The sequence below is a fragment of the Megascapheus bottae genome, chromosome 28 (assembly GCF_031878675.1).
Source record: "Megascapheus bottae isolate mThoBot1 chromosome 28, mThoBot2.hap1, whole genome shotgun sequence".
Lineage (NCBI taxonomy): Eukaryota > Metazoa > Chordata > Mammalia > Rodentia > Geomyidae > Megascapheus > Megascapheus bottae.
Genome location: NC_143536.1, coordinates 12,391,239 through 12,401,668, shown reverse-complemented (window position 1 = coordinate 12,401,668; position 10,430 = coordinate 12,391,239). Strand labels below are relative to the sequence as shown.

The following is a 10,430-nucleotide window of genomic DNA, read 5'->3' as shown; positions in this document are numbered from 1 at the left end:
GACTCTTATCTCTGATTAACTACCTAAAATTGGTAGTGGGGCTGTGGCACCAAGTGGTAGAGTGCTAGCCTTGGGCACAAAAGCTCAAGGATACTACCCAGCCTATGAGTTCAAGACCCATGACTAACCATATATATCATATATATATTATATATATATATGCTGAACACTACTGGTTTAACTCTATAATCCTAGCTACATGAAAAGCAGAGATTGGGAAATCGGGGGGGGGGGGGGGGGGAGGGGGCGGGGTTGTCCAAGGCCAAATCAGAAGTATAAATTCTTGAGACTCCATCTCACTCAATGTTTGGGCCTGGTAGTATACACCTGCCATCCCTGGTGAAACTGGAAAATACAATTAAGAGGATTACAGTCCAGGCTGGCCAGGACATAAAATGTAATTTTACCTCGAAAATAACCAAGGAATAAAGGGGTTGGAAGTGTAGCTCCAATCCCTTGGATTGCCAAAGCCTTGCAAAGGTGAGAGCCTGGGTTAAATTCCCAATACCACCAGAGAGAGAGAGACACACACACAGAGAGAGACGAGAGAGACACAGAGAGAGAGACAGAGACAGACAGACAGAGAGACAGACAGAGACAGACAGATAGACAGAGACAGAGACAGATAGATAGACAGAGAGCGAGAGAGAGAGAGAGCGAGAGAGAGAGAGAGAGAGAGAGAGAGAGAGAGAGAGAGAGAGAGAGAGAGAGAGAGAGAGGTTGCTCAATATCTTACAGTATGCAGAATACAATGAAGAATGATCCAGGCCAACGTATTAATAGAGCTGAAGCTGAGAAAAACCAGCTTGACTCAGGCAGGGTCACTTGGAGTCAGGGCTCAGATTCAACATGAATTGCTACACTGTGTGCTGTTTGGGCCCACTCAGAATGGGCAATGCAGCTCTGTGTAAGAGCTCAGAGTGCTTTGGTTAAGGTTCAGGAAAGTGAGAGGCCTACCAGCCGGCAGACAATGGAGCCCAGACATTTCCGGGGTTCCCTCATCTGTACCAGCTTCAACCTTGGTGGAGAGCATTCCAGGGTGAGTGAGCCCCTTATGGATTCCTGCATAATTTCTTGGCCTCCTCAGCCTGTGCCTCAGGGAACCTGGCGACATCAATGATTCCATGCCCACGGTCTCAATTCTATTTCTACCTGTTTGCTTGGTATTTGCTGTCCAAAATGGGAAATTAATACTTCATCATACAGAGTGAATTATTTAACAGGGGCACAGGACTGCTGGAAATAGTTGGCATTACAAAACCAGATCTTTCTTTTTTTTTTTTTTTTTTCCTCCTAAAAGGAGAAGGGAAAAGAAATTTGGTAGCCAGGCTGACAACGGAATAGAAATCACTAGTTGGGCACCCGTGGCTCATGCCTGTAATCTTATCTACCTCAGGAGACTGAGATCTGAGGATCCAGATTCAAAAGCAAAGGCAGGATAGTTGGTGAGGTTCTTATCTCCACTTGACCACTAATAAGTTGGAAGTGGATTTGTGGCTCAAGTGGAAAGGTGCTAGCCTTGAGTAAAAAATCTCAGGGACAGAGCCCTGAGTTCAAGATCCCATCTTCCCTCTCTTTGTCTCTGTCTCTGATTGTCTCTCTCTGTCTCTGTCTGTCTGTCTGTCTGTCTGTCTGTCTGTCTCTCTCTCTCTCTCTCTCTCTCTCTCTCTCTCTCTCACACACACACACACACACACACACACACACACACTAGCTGGATTTTAAATTCCTGACTCATGGAACTGCAGGTCACGTGGGACAGTTGAAACATATCATGTCTAAAATTCAAGTGCTGCGAAATGTGATAGTATTAGAAGGGCCTTATTTTCATGAATGGGGTTAGGTGCTGTTATGAAAGAGCTTGATGAGAAAGTGCAAGTTACTGGTGCTTCTACTCTCGGCCTAGTGAGGATATAGCATTCTGTACCTCCAGAAGATCAAGGTATCATCTTAGAGGCAGAACAATAGGAGAGTATGATGGGATGTAATCCCAGCTATTCAGGAACTGGAGATCAAAAGAGTTGTACTTTGAGGCTATCCTGGGCCAAAATGTTTGAGATTCCCCCACCCTTCCTCCATCTCAATCAACAAGACAACTCATGGTGCTATATGTCTGTGATTCCAGCAACAGGTAGGCTGTAGTAAAAACATCATGGTCTGTGGCCTGCCTGGGGGAAAATGTCAGACTTTCCCTGAAAAAGTAACAAGTGAAAAAAAAGGATGATGGGTATAACTCAAGTGGTAGAGCACCTACCTAGCAAGCCTGAGGCTCTGAGTTCAAACCTCAGTATTGCCCGCCCCTCCAAAAAAAGAAAGAAAGAACAGAAGCCAAGAGCAGTTCTTTCCAGACGACCATACCTGTTTCTTTGTCAGTCGTGGGGCTTGATCTCAGGGCCTGGGTGCTGTCCCTGAGTTCTTTTTGCTCCAAGAATGACACTCTACCACTTTGAGTCATTATGAGAAATAAATATCTATTCTTCATAAATTCTCCAGTACCAGATCAGGAATCTCTTATAGAAGCATAAACAGACTAAAAGAGCATGGAAAACAGTTGTATCTCAGCCTTGTACCTCCTCCATGGGTCCTGTCTCAAGGCTGAAGTACTTTAAGGAAGTGACTACCCAGCAAGGAGTCATTAGATACCTGCTATATGATCCATAGGTAATGTATTGTCCATCTCTGATTGTAGTTTCTTTGCTTGGAATTGGAAGAGTTAGCTAATATAACCCTAGCACTTCAAGTCAACCATTCATTCAGCAAATTACCACTACTACTATTTGAGTTCTATGGCTTGAACTCAGGGCCTTGCACTTTTGCTTGGTTATCACTTGCTTAGCTTTTTTGCTAAAGGATGACATCCTACCACTTGAGCTATATCTCCACTTCTGGACTTTTTTTCCTGGTAAATTGAGATGTGATTTCCTTGGATTTGTCTGCCTGAGCTGATTTAAAACTTTGATCTTCACATCTCAGCCTCCTGAGAGGCTAGAATTATAGATGTGAGCCATGGATGCCCAGCTTCCAGTTGAAATTTTTTGCTAGCCAGAGTTTTTCTGTTTGGGCTGACACGGACATCAAATCACAATCTTCTCAAAAATACCCAGGACAAAAAAGAAAGAAATGGAAAGAAAGAAAGAGAGAGAGAAGGAGGGAGGGAAAGAAAGAAAAGGTAAGAAAGAAAAAGGAAGAAAGAAAGAAGGAAAGAAAGAAGGAGAAAGGAAGGAAGAAAGGAAGAAAGAAAGAAGGAAAGAAAGAAAGAGAAAGGAAGGAAGGAACAAAGAAAGGAAGGAAATAACTAACCCAAGGTTTGGAAGTGTGGCTCAGTTGATGTAGTGCCAGCCAATGAATGAAAGCATCAGGTACTGAGTTCAAGTCCTGGAGTGGGTCCTTCAAAAATTGACCAAGATAATAATAAAAAGCAGGCTGGTGGTATGGCTCAAGCCTTGAATTTAGACCCCAGTACCACAAAGGTGGAGGAGCAGAAAACCAGTTTCATCGTGATATGAAACAATGATCTACCTGTGCTAGCACCCTCTGCAACTAAGTCATGTTCCAATCTTGGAGGAATTGGTCCTGTGGCTCTGTTGTCCTACAGTAATGATTATGTAGGCACTAGGATGTACCAATTGCCACTTTGATGGGTGATCTGAGTCCAATGTCTCCAGGCTGCACCAGGCAGACAGAGATACCCTTTCATTTCCTGGGGTGGGGCTTAGATAGCAGACAGCAAAGAGACTTTAGTCCCAGTGACCATTCTGCCACCCTAGAGCTGCCAGGTGACTCTGGGCAAGTCCCATCCTTTCACTGAAATGTGATGTCCTTATCCATAAGCGTTTTGCATTACATATTCAATAAGGCCTTTCTTCCTCTTCAGGATCCACTTGCCCTCTGATTTCTTAAATGTGTCAGCTTGGATCTAATTCTCCTCTTTCTGTTGTTCTCAGATCAGTGGCAGGAGGCAAAACAGCTATGAGTTGGAAATTATAATGAGAAGACAACCAGCTGCTTTCCGATCAAACTTCCTTTCTGAGAAGCTAAGAGGTCTGGGTTTTTTTAAGTTGTTTATTAATACCACCAATATACTTAACTCACTAAAACCAGAGGAGCAGGGAAACTGACAAGCAGATGTTCAGTTATTAGGGGCCCTGGGGGATGATTTGAGACTTTCACTGGAGCGATTCTTCTCTAGATTCTTCCAGAGTCAGCAGAAGCTTTGATGAACAGTGAGCAGAGGAGATTGGGCAGACACAGACCAGAGGCCCATTGACAATCTGGCTTAATGGAAAACTGCTAGGATAGCAGTTGCTGACTAGGGACAGTGTAGATTATGAAACTAATATATTTATGTAACACTTCACAAAGAGTATTCAACTGCTATTATTTCATTTCTCATGAGGACACTTCTTGGATTATCTACAAATACATGAATCTCTCTTCCTTAGTAATTTACTTGGTTTTCATAAATTGTGTGTTAAAATGGCCACCACCCCCCAGGAAAAAAAAACACTCCAGAGACAAAATAGATTGGTGGTTATACATAAAGGGGGAGGTGGACGAATTCCTCTCTCCTTTGAATCAAAATTGGCCTTATTAGTTGACTCAACCAATAGAATATGGAGGAAGTGATGCCATATGAGTTCCAGAATCTATGCCCTAAGAAATCTGACAGCTTTCGCTTTTATCCTCTTAGGGTCTGGTTATGGTTTAAATATAAAGCATTCCTCTGGGCACCAGTGGCTCACACTTGTAATTCTAGCTACTCAGGAGACTGAGATCTGGGGATGAAAGTTCGAAATTAGCCTGGGAAGGAAAGTCTGTGAGATGCTTATCTTCAATTAACCACCAAAAAGCTGGAAATAGAGCTGTGGTAGAACACTAGCCTTAAGCAAAAAAGCTCAGGGACATTCCTGAGTTCAAGCCTCAAGACTGGCACCAAAAACAAAACAAACACTCTCTCTATATATACATTCATAAGTGTATATATATTTATATAAATGTATATATGTTTGCACATATGCATACATATACACACACAGCACTCAGGGACAGTGCCCAGGTCCTGAGATCAAGGCCCATGACCAACTTTAAAAAAAAAAAAAAAGACACCTTTCCTCCTCCTCTTCCTCCTCCACCTCTTCCTTCTCCATCTCCTTCTTTTTGGCCCACTCCTGGTTCCCTGAACTTTTTCCCTCAATGCTACTGCTCTACCACTTGAACTACAGTCCCACTCCCAGCTTTTGTGTGTGTGTGTGTGTGTGTGTGTGTGTGTGTGTGTGTGTGTGTGTGTGTTATGGTTAATTGAAGACAAAATTCTCATGGACTTTCCTACCTGCACTGGCTTCAAACCTTGATCCTCAGATCTGAGCTTCTTGAGTAGCTAGGATTACAGGCATGAGCCTTAGTGCCCAGATCATCTTTCCTTCAAGTTGTCTCTGTTGGGTATTTGGTCATTACTATGATAAAACTGACCAACACAAGATTTCTCAATCTTGGCATTATTGATGTTTTAGATCAGGTCGTTCTTTGTACTGGGGACTTCCCTGTGCATTATAGAATAGTGAGCATTACCCTTGATCTCTACCTCTGACTTGCTCCAGTTGTGACAACCATAAATGTGTTTCCATGTGTCGTCTATGATAGAAAAGTCTCTTCTGCCAATAGTCGCTGAAATAGACTACTAAATGATAAGAAATTGTGTGGTTTCTGCAGTTAGTCTGTATTCCATTGTGGTGACAAATGTTGACTTTTTTTTTTTTATGGTACTAGGGTTTGAACTTAGGGCATTGTACTTGTTTGGCCTTCTTGTTCAGATGGGACTCTTCCACTTCAGCCATACCTCCAGTCTGAGTTTTGCTGGTTAATTTGGAAATGAAGTCCCATAGACTTTTCTGCTTCAACTGGCTTTGAACTTCCATCCTCCAGATTAGCCTCCTGAATAGCTAGGATTACAGGCATGAATCATTGGAATCTGCCCTGCCAGCTCATACTTGTGAAGATTTCAGTGTGTGGCCCGGCTGTATTGGGCCTGTGGTGGCATTTCAGGACAAAGCAAACAATTCACATGACTAGGAATCAAAAGAAGAGGCCAATTCCCTTCGAGGGCATACCTCCAATGACCTAAAATCTAGGCACTACTTCTTAAAGGTTCTACCACTTCCCAGTAGAACCACAGCCTGGGAACCAAGCCTTTAACACATAAGAAACACTCCATGTTCAAATAATAGCTGTGGGTAAGGAGTCAATCCCAAGTCCATTTGGATGTCAGTGGGAGGGATGTCTCCATAAGAAGTAATCCAAAGGCATTGGTGGGAAAACAGAAGAAATGAACAATGGATAGTTCTCTCAGGATGTAACTCAACCTCAGTGCTCTGCAAACATGCTTGCTAGAAGATCAAAGTACAAGGGAAGTCAACACTGACTCATCCCGTGTGACACAGAGGGTCTGGGCCAGGCAGGACTCAGGCCCTCCTAGTCCTCTACTAATTATCAGCTGCCATTATTAACAGTTTTTTCTCCAGTCTTGACTGGTTATCAGCACGGTGGGTACTCCCCTCCTTTGCCAATCCAATCCTTGCTCCTAAAGGATATTAGTTATTTCTTTTCATCTGGAGAAAAATACAGGCCAAGACTAAGTATGTGTGTATAAAACTTACGCATGGTTTGAGGCCTCTCCTGTTCAACTGACCTTTTAATGTTGGCAAGCCATATTTTGGCTCAGAAAAGAATTGCCTCCTTCGGAAGCCCACATTCCTTAATAATCTCTTCGAACAAGTCAGTCCTGGGGATTGACAGCTATAATTCTAACTACTTTGGGAGCTAAGTTTGGGAAGGTCATGATTCAAGTCCAGCCCAGGCAAAAATCCGAGTCAAGTAAAATGCGCACCGTGGTGGGTACCTGTCAGCTACGCAGGAAGGGAAAAATGAGAGGCTCGCCATCGAGGCTGCCTTGAGTAGACCCGAGAGCCCCTACGTGGGAAATCCCCGAAGCCAAAGAGTGCCGGCAGTGTGGTTCAGGCGTAGAACACCCGCCTAGCAAATGCAAGGCCCTGCGGGCCCTTCTTCTTCAACAGCCCAAGAGGTACCAATCACGATAACCTTATCACCACTCATTCATTTTAACTTTTTAAAACGCATCAATGAAATGGCAGGTTGTGCATGTTCGTCTGCCTTCTTTCTCTCCACATTGCGTTTATGCTTTTGACTTCTTGAGTTTTCTTCTGAACTCAGTTTGACGAGGTGGAAGCTTGGGATTCTGAAAAGCCGACTCGGGTATGGCAATCGGATTTTCCGAAAGATGGAATTTCTAAAACCCTGTGTTACCCAAGGTGGGGAGAAGAGGCGTGGTCATAGCCGTCAGGACACGCCTTGTGGGCGGAGTCTCCGGCGTGGGGGCGTGGCTTCCGGCCGGGGAGCCCAGCGGCAGTTGGCTTCTGGGGTGGGGCCACGCTATGGGCACCGGGGGGGGGGGGGGAGAGGGGGCGGAGCCGGACTGGAACTTCCTGTTTGCGCCTGCGGAATCGCCGTTTGACCCCGGAAGTTCAGAAGCTCCTCGAGCTGTCACCGGGATCGGCGGCGGCGGCGGCGTGGCGGCGGCACAGCGCCGGTAGTGGAGCCGCCGAGGTGAGTTGCGTGACTGGGTTCTGCCGGATGCGGATGCTGGGGCTCGGAAAGAGCCGCGGCCGTACCTCGGGAGAGCGCGGCATCCCAGGCCCAGTGTCTTCCACCTCGGGGCCGAGGCGTACGCTATGCCATGGACCTTGAGCCGCACCCCTGAGTTCTAGGCCGCCCGACCTAGGAGCCCCATGTTCGAGGCTCGGCCCCAAAGTATCTTTAGATGAGTTTCCCCCGCCCCTTTGCTTCCAGGGCTTCAGTTTCCATGGGATTCATTCATTCACCCAGCAGGTATTTGTTTATTGTACCAGGCACAGAGCTGGGAATACATATATTTTTTAAAAAAAGCCAGACAACTAGATAGTTGTGGACCTCAAGGAGTTTACAATCAATGAAAGTAAATGTACGGTGTATTTAAACCGGAAGAGTAAACACTTTAGACCGATCCAGGACGACTTCCCTAAACCGTAATATTACATTGAGACAGATGCAATAGCAGCCAGAAAGTTTTCCCAAGTTCATTAATTTCTGCAGCCAGAAAGTAGCAGGCTGTATTATAATGGGTGTTTGTACCAAGCTCCCCTCCTAAGACAAACCCTGCCTAACTTTTGGCTGCTGCTGCATTCTGCAGCCAGAGCCTTAAACATACAGCAGGCATCACGGTATTGATTGTTATATTGTTGTGTGACTATTAGATTTGTATCTGTTGTTCCCACAAAGAATAAGTCTAAACTTGTTATTTGCCAACATTAGGGTTATCTGGGCATCAGTGCCTGCTACATAATAGATACCGAAACATCTCTCGATGAAATGATTATCCAGAAGTGTTTACTCTTCACTGGTTCATAAGCGGTTGCCTATCACCAGGTTATTATCTTTTTCTGATTATGTCTCTTCCCTCCTCATGTGGCTCCTCATGGCCCTCAGCTAAGAAGCCAACATTTTTAGCCTCTCATTTGAGGTTCTTTTTAAACTGACTCTATCATCCCTATCCACCTGTTCTCCATCCTTTCCTTGACCTTGTGTTTTCAGTAACACCAGTCGTCTCCCTCTTCCTGCAAAGCCACACTTTTCATGGCTCTGTGCCTCTGCTCATTGTGTGGTCTCTCTTTGGAATGTCCACCTTTTCCTCCTAGCCTTTAACATCCAGGCTATAAGTCACCTTCTTTGTGACTTCCTTTCTTTTCTCCTGGGCTCTCGTTTGACAGTTTCCAGGTACAGCTCTAACATGATGTGAGAGTTATTTACATATGTGTTCAGGGCTGAGAAAGTATTCAGTTGGTGTTTGCTACATTATGAGGAAGTCCATAGTGCCTGTTGTTGAGATTTGCCTACTCACAACTTTACTTTATGGTGATCTTATGATGCACCTGGTATTGTGTTGGATACTTACCATTGATTACTTCTCACAGCAAGCTTAAGAGATCATGTATAATTCTACAGTCTGTAAGAAAATTAGTGCCCAGGGGTGTTAAGGAAGTGCCTCAAAGTCTCAGCATGAGTAGGAAAATATGGAACAAGGACCTGAACCCAGTAAGAATGTGGAATTCTCTTCAACTGCCACTAGCCTGGTCCTGAACTGACCTTTGCAGGCGATGGCTTATAGTGAATTTTTCTTTCTTTCTGTCTTCCTTTCTGCCTTCCTTCCTTGCTTGCTTTTATTTTATTTATTTTTATTTTATTGTTGGCATAACAGAGGGGTTACTGTTACATTCATCAGGTAGTGGGTACATTACTTCTTGAACATTGTTACCCCTTCCCATGTTTTTCTTCCACTTTCCCTCCCTCCACCACTCCCACTTATCTTGTTTTTCCCTAACCTTTCATTTTTTAAATAAAAAACATGTGCTTGCTTTCTGTCTCTCTTTTCTTTCTTTTTCTTTCTTTCATACTCAGTGGTAGGGCTTGAACTCAGCCTGGGGACTGTCCTAGACCTCTCTTTGTTCTAGGCTAGCACTCTACCACTTTGAACCACAGTGCCACTTCTGATTTTCTGATGATTAATTGGAGATGAGTCTTATACACTTTCCTGACTGGGCTAGCTTTGTACTATGATCCTCAGATCTCAGCCTCCTGAGTAGTTAGGATTACAGATATGAGCCACCAGTACCAGGCTAGTAGTGAATTTTTTAGACAAGCAGGTGTTGTTTCTGTCTGTCTACGTCAGGACACTGAAGTCTAGAATTTAAAGGGTAGGGAGCTGTCTTCTCTGTATGACTTTTTCCTGTCTTCAGCTCCCATTCCAGATATTCTTGCTTCCTATCTGGTGGATGAGCCTGTAAAGAACTAAATCTGTGAGCCATTTAGACTTCTGCACTAGAGTGCAGCACTGCATACTAGTGTACAGATGTGTTTCTACTTGCCTGCCCAGCCTGGGAATTGGGAAAAAAGTGTCATTCAACTTATTCTACCCATGAGTCCCAAGTACAAAAGTAAAAGAGGTGGATATCAATCTCAATTTAGCTACTAAAGCAAATTAAGAGCTCCTCCACTTTTTTAGACATTTACTCTTAATAACTCTTCTATTTATTTGGCCTAATTTGAAAGGCTAGCAAGATAAAAACTTTTTCAGTCCTGATACTGGAGCTTGCTGTGACCTCAGGGACTGAGTGCTGCCACTTAGCTTTTTTGCTGAAGGCCACTCCTCTACCACTTGAGCCACAGCTCCACTTCTGGCATCCTCCTCCTTTTCCTCCTCCTCCTCCTCCTCCTCCTCCTCCTCTTCCTCCTCTTCCTCCTCCTCCTCCTCCTCTTCCTCCTCCTCCTCCTCCTCCTCATCATCATCATCAGGCTTTCCTACCTGGGCTGGCTTTGAACTG

General features: G+C 44.5%; 1 protein-coding gene across 3 annotated transcripts in view; it reads left to right on the top strand.

Annotated features, from left to right (window-relative positions):
• The first annotated feature begins 7,551 nt into the window (after positions 1-7,551).
• Ascc2 (activating signal cointegrator 1 complex subunit 2) overlaps positions 7,552-10,430 on the top strand; it is a 43,358-nt gene continuing 40,479 nt past the window's right edge. For 2 of the 3 annotated variants that reach the window (XM_090320446.1, XM_090320445.1), the window contains exon 1: positions 7,552-7,620. The gene's annotated coding sequence lies outside the window, so the exon portion shown is untranslated. The remainder of the gene's footprint in view (positions 7,621-10,430) is intronic. The other variant, XM_090320447.1, reaches the window with a different exon arrangement.